General features: G+C 42.0%; 1 long non-coding RNA gene across 1 annotated transcript; it reads left to right on the top strand.

Annotated features, from left to right (window-relative positions):
* Positions 1–14,647: 14,647 nt before the first annotated feature.
* On the top strand, positions 14,648–15,578 carry LOC123141000 (uncharacterized). Its single transcript, XR_006470124.1, has 3 exons — positions 14,648–14,763; positions 14,870–14,990; positions 15,076–15,578. It is a non-coding gene; the product is annotated as an uncharacterized lncRNA (long non-coding RNA).
* Positions 15,579–16,359: the final 781 nt, after the last annotated feature.

The raw sequence follows: 16,359 nt of genomic DNA, 5'->3' as shown, positions 1-16,359 counted from the left end.
ATCGGTGATTTGGATCACGGCGAGTACGACTCCGTCATCCATGTTCATTGGAACGCTTCCGCTCGCGATCTACAAGGGTATGTAGATGCACTCCCTTCCCCTCGTTGCTAGTATACTCCATAGATGCATCTTGGTGAGTGTAGGAAAATTTTAAAATTATGCTACGATTCCCAAACAGTGGTATCAGAGCCAGGCCTATGCGTAGTTACTATGCACGAGTAGAACACAAAGCAGTTGTGGGCGTTGAGTTTGCCAATTCTTCTTGCCGCTACTAGTCATTTCTTGTTTGGGCGGCATTGTAGGATGAAGCGGCCCGGACCGACCTTACACGTACGCTTACGTGAGACAGGTTCCACCGATTGACATGCACTAGTTGCATAAGGTGGCTAGCGGGTGTCTGTCTCTCCTACTTTAGTCGGAACGGATTCGATGAAAAGGGTCCTTATGAAGGGTAAATAGAAATTGGCAAATCACGTTGTGGTCATATGTAGGTAAGAAAACGTTCTTGCTAGAAACCTACGAACCACGTAAAAACTTGCAACAACAATTAGAGGACGTCTAACTTGTTTTTGCAGCAAGTGCTATGTGATGTGATATGGCCAGAAGATGTGATGAATGATATATGTGATGTATGAGATTGATCATATTCTTGTAATAGGAATCACGACTTGCATGTCGATGAGTATGACAACCGGCAGGAGCCATAGGAGTTGTCTTTATTATTTTGCATGACCTGCGTGTCATTGAATAACGCCATGTAAATTACTTTACTTTGTTGCTAAACGCGTTAGCCATAGAAGTAGAAGTAATCGTTGGCGTGACGACTTCATGAAGACACAATGATGGAGATCATGATGATGGAGATCATGGTGTCATGCCGGTGACGAAGATGATCATGGTGCCCCGAAGATGGAGATCAAAGGAGCATAATGATATTGGCCATATCATGTCACTATTTGATTGCATGTGATGTTTATCATGTTTTTGCATCTTATTTGCTTAGAACGACGGTAGTAAGTAAGATGATCCCTTATAATAATTTCAAGAAAGTGTTCACCCTAACTGTGCACCGTTGCGAAGGTTCGTTGTTTCGAAGCACCACGTGATGATCGGGTGTGATAGATTCTAACGTTCGAATACAACGGGTGTTGACGAGCCTAGCATGTACAGACATGGCCTCGGAACACACGCAATACACTTAGGTTGACTTGACGAGCCTAGCATGTACAGACATGGCCTCGGAACACGGAGGACCGAAAGGTCGAGCATGAGTCGTATAGAAGATACGATCAACATGGAGATGTTCACCGATCTTGACTAGTCCGTCTCACGTGATGATCGGACACGGCCTAGTTAAACTCGGATCATGTTTCACTTAGATGACGAGAGGGATGTCTATCTGAGTGGGAGTTCATTAAATAATTTGATTAGATGAACTCAATTATCATGAACTTAGTCTAAAATCTTTACACTATGTCTTGTAGATCAAATGGCCAACGTTGTCCTCAATTTCAACGCGTTCCTAGAGAAAACCAAGCTGAAAGATGATGGCAGCAACTATACGGACTGGGTCCGGAACCTGAGGCTCATCCTCATAGTAGCCAAGAAAGATTATGTCTTAGAAGCACCGCTAGGTGATGCACCAATCCCTGAGAACCAAGACGTTATGAACGCTTGGCAGCAGCGTGCTGATGATTACTCCCTCGTTCAGTGCGGCATGCTTTACAGCCTAGAACCGGGTCTCCAAAAGCGTTTTGAGAAACATGGAGCATATGAGATGTTCGAGGAGCTGAAATTGGTTTTCCAAGCTCATGCCCGGGTCGAGAGATATGATGTCTTCGACAAATTCTTCAGCTGTAAAATGGAGGAGAACAGTTCTGTTAGTGAGCACATACTCAGAATGTCTGGGTTGCATAACCGCTTGTCTCAGCTGGGAGTCAATCTCCCGGATGACGCGGTCATTGACAGAATCCTTCAGTCGCTTCCACCAAGCTTCAAGAGCTTTGTGATGAACTACAATATGCAGGGGATGGAAAAGACCATTCCTGAGGTATATTCAATGCTGAAATCAGCTGAGGTAGAGATCAGAAAAGAACATCAAGTGTTGATGGTGAATAAAACCACTAAGTTCAAGAAGAGCAAGGGTAAGAAGAACTTCAAGAAGGACGGCAAGGGAGTTGCCGCGCCCGGTAAACCAGTTACTGGGAAGAAGTCAAAGAATGGACCCAAGCCCGAGACTGAGTGCTTTTATTGCAAGGGAAGTGGTCACTGGAAGCGGAACTGCCCCAAATACTTAGCGGACAAGAAGAAGGCCGGCAACACCAAAGGTATATGTGATATACAAGTTATTGATGTGTACCTTACCAGTACTCGTAGTAGCTCCTGGGTATTTGATACCGGTGCGGTTGCTCATATTTGTAACTCAAAACAGGAACTACGGAATAAACGGAGACTGGCGAAGGACGAGGTGACGATGCGCGTCGGGAATGGTTCCAAGGTCGATGTGATCGCCGTCGGCACGCTACCTCTGCATCTACCCACGGGATTAGTTTTAAACCTCAATAATTGTTATTTAGTGCCAGCTTTGAGCATGAACATTGTATCTGGATCTCGTTTAATTCGAGATGGCTACTCATTTAAATCCGAGAATAATGGTTGTTCTATTTATTTGAGAGATATGTTTTATGGTCATGCCCCGCTGGTCAATGGTTTATTTTTGATGAATCTCGAACGTGATGTTACACATGTTCATAGTGTGAATACCAAAAGATGTAAAGTTGATAACGATAGTCCCACATACTTGTGGCACTACCGCCTTGGTCACATTGGTGTCAAGCGCATGAAGAAGCTCCATGCAGATGGACTTTTGGAGTCTCTTGATTACGAATCATTTGACACGTGCGAACCATGCCTCATGGGTAAGATGACCAAGACTCCGTTCTCCGGAACAATGGAGCGAGCAACCAACTTATTGGAAATCATACATACCGATGTGTGTGGTCCAATGAGTGTTGAGGCTCGCGGAGGATATCGTTATGTTCTCACTCTCACTGATGATTTAAGTAGATATGGGTATATCTACCTAATGAAACACAAGTCGGAAACCTTTGAAAAGTTCAAGGAATTTCAGAGTGAGGTTGAGAATCAACGTGACAGGAGAATAAAATTCTTACGATCAGATCATGGTGGAGAATATTTAAGTCACGAGTTTGGTGCACACTTAAGGAAATGTGGAATAGTTTCACAACTCACGCCGCCTGGAACACCTCAGAGAAATGGTGTGTCCGAACGTCGTAATCGCACTCTATTGGATATGGTGCGATCTATGATGTCTCTTACCAATTTACCGCTCTCATTTTGGGGCTATGCTTTAGAGACTGCCGCATTCACTTTAAATAGGGCTCCGTCAAAATCCGTTGAGACGACACCGTATGAATTATGGTTTGGGAAGAAACCTAAGCTGTCGTTTCTAAAAGTTTGGGGATGTGATGCTTATGTGAAGAAACTTCAACCTGAAAAGCTCGAACCCAAGTCGGAAAAATGCGTCTTCATAGGATACCCTAAGGAAACTATTGGGTATACCTTCCACCTCAGATCCGAAGGCAAGATCTTCGTTGCCAAGAACGGGTCCTTTCTGGAGAAGGAGTTTCTCTCGAAAGAATTGAGTGGGAGGAAAGTGGAACTTGATGAGGTGATAGTCACCCCTTCCGAACCGGAAAGTAGCGCAGCGCGGGAAAATGTTCCTGTGGTGCCTACACCGACTGGGGAGGAAGTTAATGATGATGATCATGAAGCTTCGGATCAAGTTACTGAACTTCATAGGTCCACAAGGACACGTTCCGCACCAGAGTGGTACGGCAACCCTGTCCTGGAAATCATGTTGTTAGACAACGGTGAACCTTCGAACTATGAAGAAGCGATGGCGGGCCCGGATTCCGACAAATGGCTAGAAGCCATGAAATCCGAGAAAGAATCCATGTATGAAAACAAAGTATGGACTTTGACTGACTTGCCCGATGAGCCGCGAGCCATAGAAAACAAATGGATCTTTAAGAAGAAGACGGACGCAGATGGTAATGTGAACATCTACAAAGCTCGACTTGTCGCTAAGGGTTATCGACAAGTTCAAGGGGTTGACTACGATGAGACTTCCTCACCCGTAGCGAAGCTGAAGTCCGTCCGAATCATGTTAGCAATTGCCGCATGCTGTGATTATGAGATATGGCAGATGGACGTCAAAACGGCATTCCTTAATGGCTTCCTTAAGGAAGAGTTGTATATGATGCAGCCGGAAGGTTTTGTCGATCCTAAGAATGCTAACAAAGTATGCAAGCTCCAGCGCTCAATCTATGGGCTGGTGCAAGCATCTCGGAGTTGGAACATTCGCTTTGATGAGATGATCAAAGCGTTTGGGTTTACACAGACTTATGGAGAAGCCTGTGTTTACAAGAAAGTGAGTGGGAGCTCTGTAGCATTTCTCATATTATATGTGGATGACATACTATTGATGGGAAATGATATAGAATTCTTGGAAAGTATAAAGGCCTATTTGAATAAGTGTTTTTCAATGAAGGACCTTGGAGAAGCTGCTTATATATTAGGCATCAAGATCTATAGAGATAGATAAAGACGCCTCATTGGTCTTTCACAGAGTACATACCTTGACAAGATATTGAAGAGGTTCAGTATGGATCAGTCCAAGAAGGGGTTCTTGCCTGTGTTGCAAGGTGTGCAGTTGAGCACGGCTCAATGCCCGACCACGGCAGAAGATATAGAAAAGATGAGTGTCATCCCCTATGCCTCGGCCATAGGGTCTATTATTTATGCCATGCTCTGTACTAGACCTGATGTAAACCTTGCCGTAAGTTTGGTAGGAAGGTACCAAAGTAATCCCGGCATGGAACACTGGACAGCGGTCAAGAATATCCTGAAGTACCTGAAGAGGACTAAGGATATGTTTCTCATTTATGGAGGTGACGAAGAGCTCGTCGTAAAGGGTTACGTCGATGCTAGCTTTGACACAGATCTGGATGACTCGAAGTCACAAACCGGATACGTGTATATTTTGAATGGAGGAGCAGTAAGCTGGTGCAGTTGCAAGCAAAGCGTCGTGGCGGGATCTACATGTGAAGCGGAGTACATGGCAGCCTCGGAGGCAGCACAGGAAGCAGTCTGGATGAAGGAGTTCATTACCGACCTAGGGGTGATTCCCAATGCGTCGGGCCCGATGACTCTCTTCTGTGACAACACTGGAGCTATTGCCCTTGCGAAGGAGCCCAGGTTTCACAGGAAGACCAGGCATATCAAACGTCGCTTCAACTCCATTCGTGAAAGTGTTCAAAATGGAGACATAGATATTTGTAAAGTACATACGGACCTGAATGTAGCAGATCCGTTGACTAAACCTCTCCCTAGGGTCGATTCATCACAATGTAACTAGATTATTGACTCTAGTGCAAGTGGGAGACTGTTGGAAATATTCCCTAGAGGCAATAATAAATGGTTATTATTATATTTCTTCGTTCATGATAATTGTCTATTGTTCATGCTATAATTGTATTGTCCGGAAATCGTAATACATGTGTGAATGCATAGACCACAACGTGTCCCTAGTAAGCCTCTAGTTGACTAGCTCGTTGATCAACAGATAGTCATGGTTTCCTGACTATGGACATTGGATGTCATTGATAACGGGATCACATCATTTGGAGAATGATGTGATGGACAAGACCCAATCATAAGCATAGCATAAAAGATCGTGTAGTTTCGTTTGCTAGAGCTTTTCCAATGTCAAGTATCTTTTCCTTAGACCATGAGACTGTGCAACTCCCGGATACCGTAGGAGTGCTTTGGGTGTGCCAAACGTCACAACGTAACTGGGTGACTATAAAGGTGCACTACGGGTATCTCCGAAAGTGTCTGTTGGGTTGGCACGGATCGAGACTGGGATTTGTCACTCCATGTGACGGAGAGGTATCTCTGGGCCCACTCGGTAATGCATCATCATAATGAGCTCTATGTGACTAAGGCGTTAGTTACAGGATCATGCATTGCGGTACGAGTGAAGAGACTTGCTGGTAACGAGATTGAACAAGGTATTGGGATACCGACGATCGAATCTCGGGCAAGTAACATACCGATTGACAAAGGGAATTGAATACGGGATTGATTGAATCCTGGACACCGTGGCTCATCTGATGAGATCATCGTGGAACATGTGGGAGCCAACATGGGTATCCAGATCCCGCTGTTGGTTATTGAACGGAGAGGCGTCTCGGTCATGTCTGCATGTCTCCCAAACCCGTAGGGTCTACACACTTAAGGTTCAGTGACGCTAGGGTTGTAGAGATATGTGTATGCGGAAACCCGAAATTTGTTCGGAGTCCCGGATGAGATCCCGGACGTCACGAGAGGTTCCGGAATGGTCCGGAGGTGAAGAATTATATATAGGAAGTCAAGTTTCGGCCACCGGGAAAGTTTCGGGGGTTACCGGTATTGTACCGGGACCACCGGAAGGGTTCTGAGGGTCCACCGGGTGGGGCCACCTATCCCGGAGGGCCCCGTGGGCTGAAAGTGGAAGGGAACCAGCCCTTAGTGGGCTGGGGCGCCCCCCTTGGGCCTCCCCCCATGCGCCTAGGGTTGGGAACCCTAGGGTGGGGGGCTTCCCCCTTGCCTTGGGGGGCAAGGCAACCCCTTCCCCCCCTTTTGGCCGCCCCCCCCATGAGATCCCATCTCTAGGGCCAGCGCCCCCCAGGGGGCCTATATAAAGGGGGGGAGGGAGGGCAGCAACCTACAGCCTTGGGCGCCTCCCTCCTCCCCTGCAACACCTCTCTTTCTCTCGCAGAAGCTCGGCGAAGCCCTGCCGGAGACCCGCTACATCCACCACCACGCCGTCGTGCTGTTGGATCTCCATCAACCTCTCCTTCCCCCTTGCTGGATCAAGAAGGAGGAGACGTCGCTGCACCGTACGTGTGTTGAACGCGGAGGTGGCGTCCGTTCGGCACTCGGTCATCGGTGATTTGGATCACGGTGAGTACGACTCCGTCATCCACGTTCATTGGAACGCTTCCGCTCGCGATCTACAAGGGTATGTAGATGCACTCCCTTCCCCTCGTTGCTAGTATACTCCATAGATGCATCTTGGTGAGCATAGGAAAATTTTAAAATTATGCTACGATACCCAAACACCCATTAGGCAGGGGGGCGCGCCCAGGGGGGCGGGCGCGCCCCCCACCCTCGTGGACAGGTGGTGGGCCCCTGGCCTTGATTCTTTCGCCAATATTTTTAATATTTTCCAGAAATAAGTTCCGTGGAGTTTCAGGTCATTCCGAGAACTTTTGTTTCTCCACATAAATAACACCATGGCAATTCTGCTGAAAACAATGTCAGTCCAGGTTAGTTCCATTCAAATCATGCAACTTAGAGTCCAAAACAAGGGCAAAAGTGTTTGGAAAAGTAGATACGACGGAGACGTATCATCTCTCTCTCTCTCTCGTGTTCTTTATTTGGCACGATCTTGATGTATCTAGGGACATTGGATACTTGTGGTGACACTGGAGTATCTAGGTGACATTAGAGTTGATGGATACATATCACTTGCTGTTATTTTAGTACGAACTCTAGGGCTATTTGTGACACTTATAGGGATGGCTCAATTGATTGATCCGAAAGATAAATTTGAGGTGGTTTGCTACCTACAACAATTTCATCTTATGTTCTCTGCTATCTTTAAGAACTTTGGAGTGATTATTTGTAGTACGTTGAGGGATTGTTATGTGATTCAATTATGTTAGCACTGTTGAGAGATTGCACCAGTGAAGGTATACATGAAACCTAGGCCTTGTTTCTAAGCATTGCAATACCGTTTGTGCTCACTTTTGTTACTTGCTACCTTGCTGTTTTTATTATTCCAGATTACGAAAACCTATATTTACTATCCGTACTTCACTTGTATCACCATCTCTTTGCCAAACTAGTCCACCTATACAATTTACCATTGTATTGGGTGTGTTGGGGACGTAAGAGATTTCTTGTATTTGATTGAAGGGTTGTTTGAGAGAGACAATCTTCGTCCTACACCTTCCTCGGATTGATAAACCTTAGGTTATCTACTTGAGGAAAATTTTCTTTTGTCCTACAGAACTCTGTGCTTGGAGGCCCAACAGAGTCTACAAGAAGAAAAGTTGTGTAGTAGACATCAAGTTCTTTTTGGGCGATGTTGCCGCGGAGGTGAGTGCTTGAAGTTATATCTTTAGATCTTCCAATCGAATCTTTTAGTTTCTCGATTTTCACTAGTTTGGTTTATAAAAGAAAACTACAAAAAATGGAATTGAAGTTGCATCAAGTTTTTTATCTTTATGATGTCTTTCTTGAAAAAGATGGTTCCGAAAATTGTGCCAAAATGTTAGAAGAAGAATTCAAAAATGTTTGGCATAAAATATTTGGATGATAAGCATGGTTGCAATTATATTAGTATGTATTCTTTTAATACCCATGATGCTAATGATATGCAAAGCCATAAGGTTGGGGATGCTATGTTTGATGAAGATGACCTTTTTAGCCCCCTTTTTTGATGAGAAAATTTATTATGATGATTGCATGCCTCCTATTTAGGATGATTACAATGATGAAGGTGGGTTTGTAAGAGTGTCAACTCTAGGTAGTAATGATCCAACTATTTTGGAGGGTGTTCAAGGAATAATGCTAAAAGTGGATTTGGAGAGGTCGTGACTTTATTTAATGATGATTCCACTATTTTGGAAGAGATTTCAATTGATTATGAAACAAAGTTACTATCTATGATGATTACGGTGATGACATGTATGCTATAAAAAGTAACAACAACCATGAAAATTGTCATCATGATTTTAATGTTCAATAGGGTTATGTCAAACATGTTTCATATGATAGTCATTTTGTTGAGTTTGGTTCCACTATTATGAATGAGAAAAAATTTGCTTATGTGGAGAGTAATAAAATTTATATGCTTATGGATTATAAAAAAAATGCTTGGTATGATAGTTATATTGTTGAATTTGTTCATGATGCTACTAAAAATTATTATGAGAGAGAAAACATTTGCTTTTACATATCTAAATAATATCAAGTTTCCTCTCTATGTGTTCAAAGTTTTGAAGGCATACTTGTTTTGCCTTCCTATGCTAGTTGATTCTTCCTCCCATAATTTGTTTTTACTCCCAAAATCCCTATGCATACAAAGTGGGTTAGGCTTAAATGTGCTAGTCATATGCTTCATGATGCTCCCGTTATGTTTCGGTTCTTTACTTTTATGAGAGCGTCATTGAAATCATCATGCCTAGCTAAAAAAGCATTAAACAAAAGCGCTTGTTGGGAGGCAACCCAACATTTCTACCTACTTTTTATCTGTGTTCACATGATTAAGCTAGTGTAGTAGTTATGTTTATAGCTATTGTTTCAATAAAGTGCCTAGTAAAGCCTTTGGGATAGTGCGGATGATAGTTGACTTGATTCTATGCAAAACAGAAACTTTTGTGCTAAGTCTAGGAATTTATATAATTCACTGGAACATGCTTTTTATCTGAATTTTTTAAACAGTGTTAATATACAAATTTCCTACATTTTCCTATTTTGTAAGAATTTTTAGTGTTTCAGAAGTATGGTTTTTGTTCATATCATTAGAGACTGTTCTGTTTTTGACTGGTTCTATTTTCAATGTATAGTTTGCTTGTTTTATACTTTCTATGGCTTATATTGGTCAATATAAATTATAGAGTACACTAGGCATTCTATGGAAACAAGTATGAATCTTGTCTTGACGTCACCCAAGTGAATGATTTGTTTTATTATATTAATGCATCTCACGAACTTTCGTTAAGTTTTGTGTGATTGAAGTTTTCAAGTTTTGGGTGAGATATAACATGAGGATAATAACAAGCAGCAAGACCCTAAGCTTGGGTAATATTCGAGGAAGACTCAAGCATGTAAGCTTCAGGATGCCCCGGAAGGCATCCCCTCTTTTTGTCTTCAACATTATGGGTAACCCCACTTAGAACTATATTTTTATTCATCACATGATATGTATTCTGCTCGGAGCGTCTTTTCATTTTGTTTGTTGTTTGAATAAAATACTTGGTTCTAAAATTTTGACTACTCATAGCTAATTAATTGTTTGACTACTCATTGATCTTCACTCAAATCTTTTGGAGTAGTTTGTCATTCACTCTTGTGCTTCACTTATATCCTAAGAGTAAATTGTTGAATGAATTGAATATCATAAGCCCCAAATTATATATGTTCCATATGCTTAGGAATATTTTATATTGGGTTTATAAAGTAAAATCTATTAAAGTTTGCCAATAATAATATTGGTCATACAAGCAATTCATGAATGATTAGTATAGGGAAGAGAGCTTTCACATAAAAATATATTGTCATACGTTGAGGGAGTATTATGGGATTCAATTATGTTAGCACTATTGAGAGATCGCACTAATGAAATTATGAACCCTAGGCCTTGTTTCTAAGCATTGCAATACCGTTTGTGCACGCTTTTGTTACTTGCTACCTTATTGTTTTTATTATTTCAGATTACAAAAGCCTATAGCTACTATCCATACTACACTTGTATCGCCATCTCTTCGCCAAATTAGTGCACCTATATAATTTACCATTGTATTGGGTGTGTTGGGGCCAAGAGATTTCTTGTATTTGATTCCAGGTTTGTTTGAGAGAAATCATCTTGATCCTACACCTCCCACAAATTGATAAATATTAGGTCATCCACCTGAGGAAAATGTGCGGATGTCATACAAAACTGTGCACTCGAAGTCCCAACAGAGTCTATAAGAAGAAACGTTGTGTAGTAGACATCAGGCACTCCCTTAGAAATTTTTTCCATGTACGCATTTTTGAGTTTTAGATGGTTTTTTCGTGTTTTTGGTATTCGCCTGGCTAGCCCTAGGTTTTGGAGAGAGAAAAATTGAAAAAAAACTATTGCGTGAAAAGAAGCACAGTTTTTCTCAATGGAGGCACAAATTGCTTCCATGGGAGGCAGAACAGTGCTTCTCTAAAAAGGAGAAAATATGAGTTTTTTTGCTTCCACGAGAAGCATAGATTTGCTTCTCATGGATGCACAGTTTTTCTTCAGCAAGAGTCAGAGTTGTGCCTCTCAAAAACAGGAAAACACATTTTCTTTTGCTTCCTCAAGAAGCACGAATTTGCTTCTCATGGAGGCATATGTTTGCTTTCGCGAGAGGCACAGTTGTGCCTCTCGAAAAAGGAAAAATGATGTGTTCCTTTGTCTTCCACGAGATTCGCTTCTCGTAGAGGCACATATTTGCTTCCGCGACAAAGGAGAAAAAACGTTTTCTTTGCTCCACAAGATGCACACTCGTGGAGGCACACATGATTAATATTTGTTTTATTTACACAAATAATTTTAAAAAAAATATAAATAATTTTCGTACACATGATCAAAATTCGACTAGCTTATCCCATGCGATGCAAAAAGCTATGTCTTGGAGCATCTGGATTTCGAAGATCATGAAAATATGGAGACAGAAATAATTCATCTCAAGACCAATCATGGTTATGATTTTTTCTGTAAACTTATACAATTCGGAGAGCGTAGCCCATTTTGGTTGCTCGAATTCGGAAGCACTGTGCAAGGCATATGATTTTCAGGAGGGTATGTATGTCACCTTCGATCTTGGTTATCATGATGATGGCATTTGGGTCCTTGTTGATACGCTTCCACTTCTACCTTTATGTGAGTTTCTCAAACATATTTATTAAGTAATTTATATTGTTTGTTTCAAAATAGTTGACAACTTATTTCTGTTAACGGCTTATTTTCATTCTTCAAAAAATGTACGCAAGATGGTAGACAGAACCTACTATACTGATGGTGCAGAATTAACTTATTAGGAGAAAGATCATCTTATCTCATTTATTAATGATGTTGAGAATTACAATATCAATTATCAAACTCCTGCACATTATGGTCAATACGTGCCACTAGTGCACGTGTTGAACTACGGTAACATCCATGGAGATTGCATGGTAAGATTTTTTTACTATTACGACATCCATGCATCCTTTGCATAAATTCTTCTAAAACTAAACTACATTGCTAACTACGGAGTTATTACTATGTTTTTCAACAGAAAATCCCGAAGGATTGTGTGCTGATCTGATGCTTCCGAAAGGTCGCCTTGATGCTATGAGCTTACGGTCAGGTCATCCTAGGCTTCACTGCTGTTCATACCGGATTTCTAATATCGATGAAGACATGACAATCAAAGATTGGAAAAAATGTATAGAAAATCATAGGGAGCTACATGGAAGCAACATTATGCGAAACGCAAGAACTGGAGACAGGATAATCTCCATTCTCCATAGTGGAGATTTAGGGCCTATCTTGTTTTATGCTATTTTACCTTAGATAGGGTAGTTAGGTCCTAGCTAATACTCATGATCATGTGCTAAGAACAATTAAGTAGAGTTGGTTAGATGACTAGGATGATGATGAGTATGACTTGTTATTATGATAACGAGTAGAAGTTGTATGATGATGATGAGTAGGACTTGTTATTATGATACCAATGATGAGTTATTTATTATTATGATGATGTATGATGCTAAGTTGTATATGAGCATGATGAGTTATTATATACTCCCTCCATTCCCTTATACAAGGCCACTATCAAAAATACATTTTGCATCAATACAAGGCTACCAACAGTAATCGACGCAAAAATTAATGATGTTTCTTCGTACTAGCAACTTTTTAATACTTACATGCATGTAGTCATAATGACACTCAGACAGTTCCTTCCCATTCATTCGTTGCATGCTTGTGGTGTATTAATAATCCCGGATAACGAAAAGAAAAGTGGACTTGCAAAGGAGTCATTAAGTTTTATCTTGGTATCTGTAATATGAGTTTGTGGCCTTGTATAAGGGAATGGAGGGAGTATATCAGTGGGTGAAATGAGCATGGATTAGATTCAAGTGGAGGCAACATGTGGTGCACATCGAAAATACAACAAATCCAAACTAGATCAAGTTTGGATTAGTAGTACTTTCAACATGCACCACATGTTGACTCTACTTGAATCACCACGTTCATTTCACCCACTGTTATATATAATAACTAATCATGGTCATAAAATCATGTGATGAAAGTACTGTATATAAAACCTATACAAATATAGCGACAATAAGCTGCATTTTCAAAAATACAGGAAAATTTAGCAGTAGCGCTTTTCAAGAGAAACGCTACTGCTACTTACTATTATCAGTAGTGCTTTTCCCTACCGAGCGCTACTGCTAAGTAGGTATAGCAGTAGCGCTAGAAAACCAGCGCTATCGCTACCAGTTAGTTGTAGCGCCTTACTGGTAGCGCTTGTACAAGCGCTACTGATAGCTATAAAACAAGCACGACTGCTCGGGTTATCCCTAGTAGTAGTTGTTGTAGTTTTATGGCCGAAGGATGTGTCGTGTGTTTGGAACAAGCGACGGGAAATAATCTTTTGGAAAAAGGCATGTTACTTCACAACTTTCATCGGAGTGAAATATATACCATGCAACAAGAATTGTGGATCAAGGTCTTGATGTTGTGTTGTTTCATGTTTAATAAAAAAAAGACTAAATAAAATCTCCCATGTAGATGAAGTGATGAACATATATTGTAAAAGAAAGTCCATTGTAAAAGGAGTGCAATGGTGCACTGAAGGAAACATATTGCCATATCTAGCCTGCAGATACATGATAGTGCTTGCAATAATAGGTCGGTCATTGTTATATGCTAGTTTTCTTACATCGAATATGATCCCATATTACGGTTTAGAGGATAACGACCCACCCGTACTATGGCTTCAATAATTTGATATCCATACATAAGAGGCTGGAAATTAATGCCTATCAATTGCATGCTAAAATATTGCAGAATTTATTATAATGGTTAACAAGCCATACATGGATGTAACTTCAGGATTAATTATCTCCCTTTCTACAAGAGGAACAATGTTAATTGTGGGAGGGGAAAAATTAAGAACTCAAGACATGTCACAGGCCATTTTCAGGTCTCTCTGATTTCTTGGCCCAAACCCAGTAGGACACGTACAGAAGCAGGTCCATAAACTCTTAAGTTGTTTGATTTGAAGGTTATTAGCAAATTCTGCTAAATAAAACTATAGATTATATGGTTTAAATCGGAAAGCACTGCTTCTTATATCGGAGGTCAATAAACCCAATAGTACTTCTGATAAAATGAATGTGTTGATACACTTCTGACAATGCATCAGTTACTAGTACTACCACGCTACTGCTGGCGCTCCCGAGCAAGACAGGGACAAAGCCAAGAGAGAGGCATAAAGAGAAACCAACAAGACCACCCAGCGAGCCCGCCAAGGTTGTCAGAAGTCAAAGCCAACGTTTCTGCTGCTGGCGCTCCCGAGCAATACAGGGAAGGACGGTCAGCATTATAGGGTGGAAGAAGCCAAATACTAGGAGGCATTAAGAGAGACCGGCCAGGAGTCTGCCAGCAGCAAGCCAGAGGTCACACAGACGGATGCTTCTTTGCGCCAGCACTATGACAGAGGAGAAATAGCACCCTCTCATGTATAAATAGGAGCAAACCAGAGGTCAGATAGCATCCAGAACGAAGATATCTTCCTGCCTCCACTTCCTGTTCCTCTAGGCAGCCTGGGAGAGTGAGCGAGCAAGCAAGAAATTGGTAACAATCGATCTAAGTGACAACCAGATTCAGATCCTCGAGAGGTTGATCAAGCACCATTTCCTATGGCTTATTTCTCGTGTCATATTTTCATGGTGATCCATGTACAGGGTATTCAAGGTTTTCGTTTTCGTTTTTTGAAAACTGCAGGACTTTCAAGGTGTGCCCCAACCCTGATGAGACCCAGCATGCCCATCTCGGCCGCGAACTTGGCGTGCAGCCCCAGCAGATCAAATTCTGGTTCAAGAACCGCCGTGTCCAGATGAGGAGGGTATGAACTCGATCTCCTTTCAATTTTTCCAAGATTTCAGTTTTTTCCACCTGGTCATGATGTAATGTAATGGATCTCGATGTAGTGTTTGGGGATGACGGCATGGCAGGCTTGGGACGAGCAGGTTGACAACCACTTATCCGACTCGGAGAACGACGAGATTCACTAAGACAACTTCGCCATGTGGGTTTGTGGATTGAGGGCTGATCCATTGATGTAAACTAAGTGAATGCCCTAGGTTTTTTTCCCTTCAGTCTGTTTGTTCCAAATAACGTGCCATAGACCTGCCTGCGAGCAGATGGTACACACTGAGAGTCGGTCTCGACAGCAAGCATGTTTGCGTCGAGTCCATGCATCGAGTCCATGTGTCAGGTTGGGGTCGCTCCTGTTTCTACCGCGTCGTGAACCGAGTCATGGGATGGCATGGCACATCAGATCGCACGCGATAATAGTGGAGCTGTAGATCCTGGACGCAGGATCTGATTCGTGGGATGGCACGAGTCATTAGGAAGGTGGTTTGTGTTTAGGTCGGTCGTGCAACGACCGTTCTTTCTCTCTGTATTTCAAATAAAAAAAATCTGTAGCAAGTATTCATGGCATCAAATTCCATGTGTGCTCTGGGTTTGCTAGTGTGTATAACCTCTGATGTGTCCAGCTAGTTGCGTGAGTAATCCTGGGTCACTGACAAAACATTCAGTATTATATCCATGTGCTCCTGGCCATGTGAAGATGTCAGACAGTCCGAAGAAAGGTGTGTGGCATGGAACGATCTCCAATGGCAAGGAGGTCAACCGCGGTGAACCAATCATGCAGTATGTTGTGCACGAGTTTGGGGATCAACACAATGGCCGATATGTTGACCCGGACGAACTACGACGACTTTGGTTAGGCAACAAGCGTGTGACCTCTGTAAGACGATGGCCGTCTGCATGACCATCGCTGGATGCCATGGCAACCAAAGCCCTGCTCCCCCCCCCCCCCCCCCCCACACACACACACGCACAATGATGTCGATTTTCACCGTGAAACCAACGACAAGGAATGGTTGGGACATGATTAAGTAAAGGTCAGCATTTGGTAAATTAATTGGTTAGGTTTCTGAAAACATATTTCCCATCGAATGCAAACAAATAGGTTCCTAGAAAAAGGGAAACAGAAGAAAATAAACTGATTTATTTTGATTCGATAAATTTGTCCACATAAATTATCCAATTGAGCACAATAGGCCCAGACCAAAACTGTTTGAAAATAGAGAGCACATTGATCTAAGCAAGAAATCAGATGATAATGCATTATTCAAGCAAATATATTAATCAATTGATAATCTCGTAGGATTAAGCACAAGCAAACAACAAGCAACCAAAAGAAG

This window comes from Triticum aestivum, chromosome 6D, assembly GCF_018294505.1.
Source record: "Triticum aestivum cultivar Chinese Spring chromosome 6D, IWGSC CS RefSeq v2.1, whole genome shotgun sequence".
In the NCBI taxonomy this organism is placed as follows: Eukaryota; Viridiplantae; Streptophyta; class Magnoliopsida; order Poales; family Poaceae; genus Triticum; species Triticum aestivum.
Note: the sequence above shows the minus strand (reverse complement) of the source record. Positions and strands in the feature narration are given on the sequence as shown.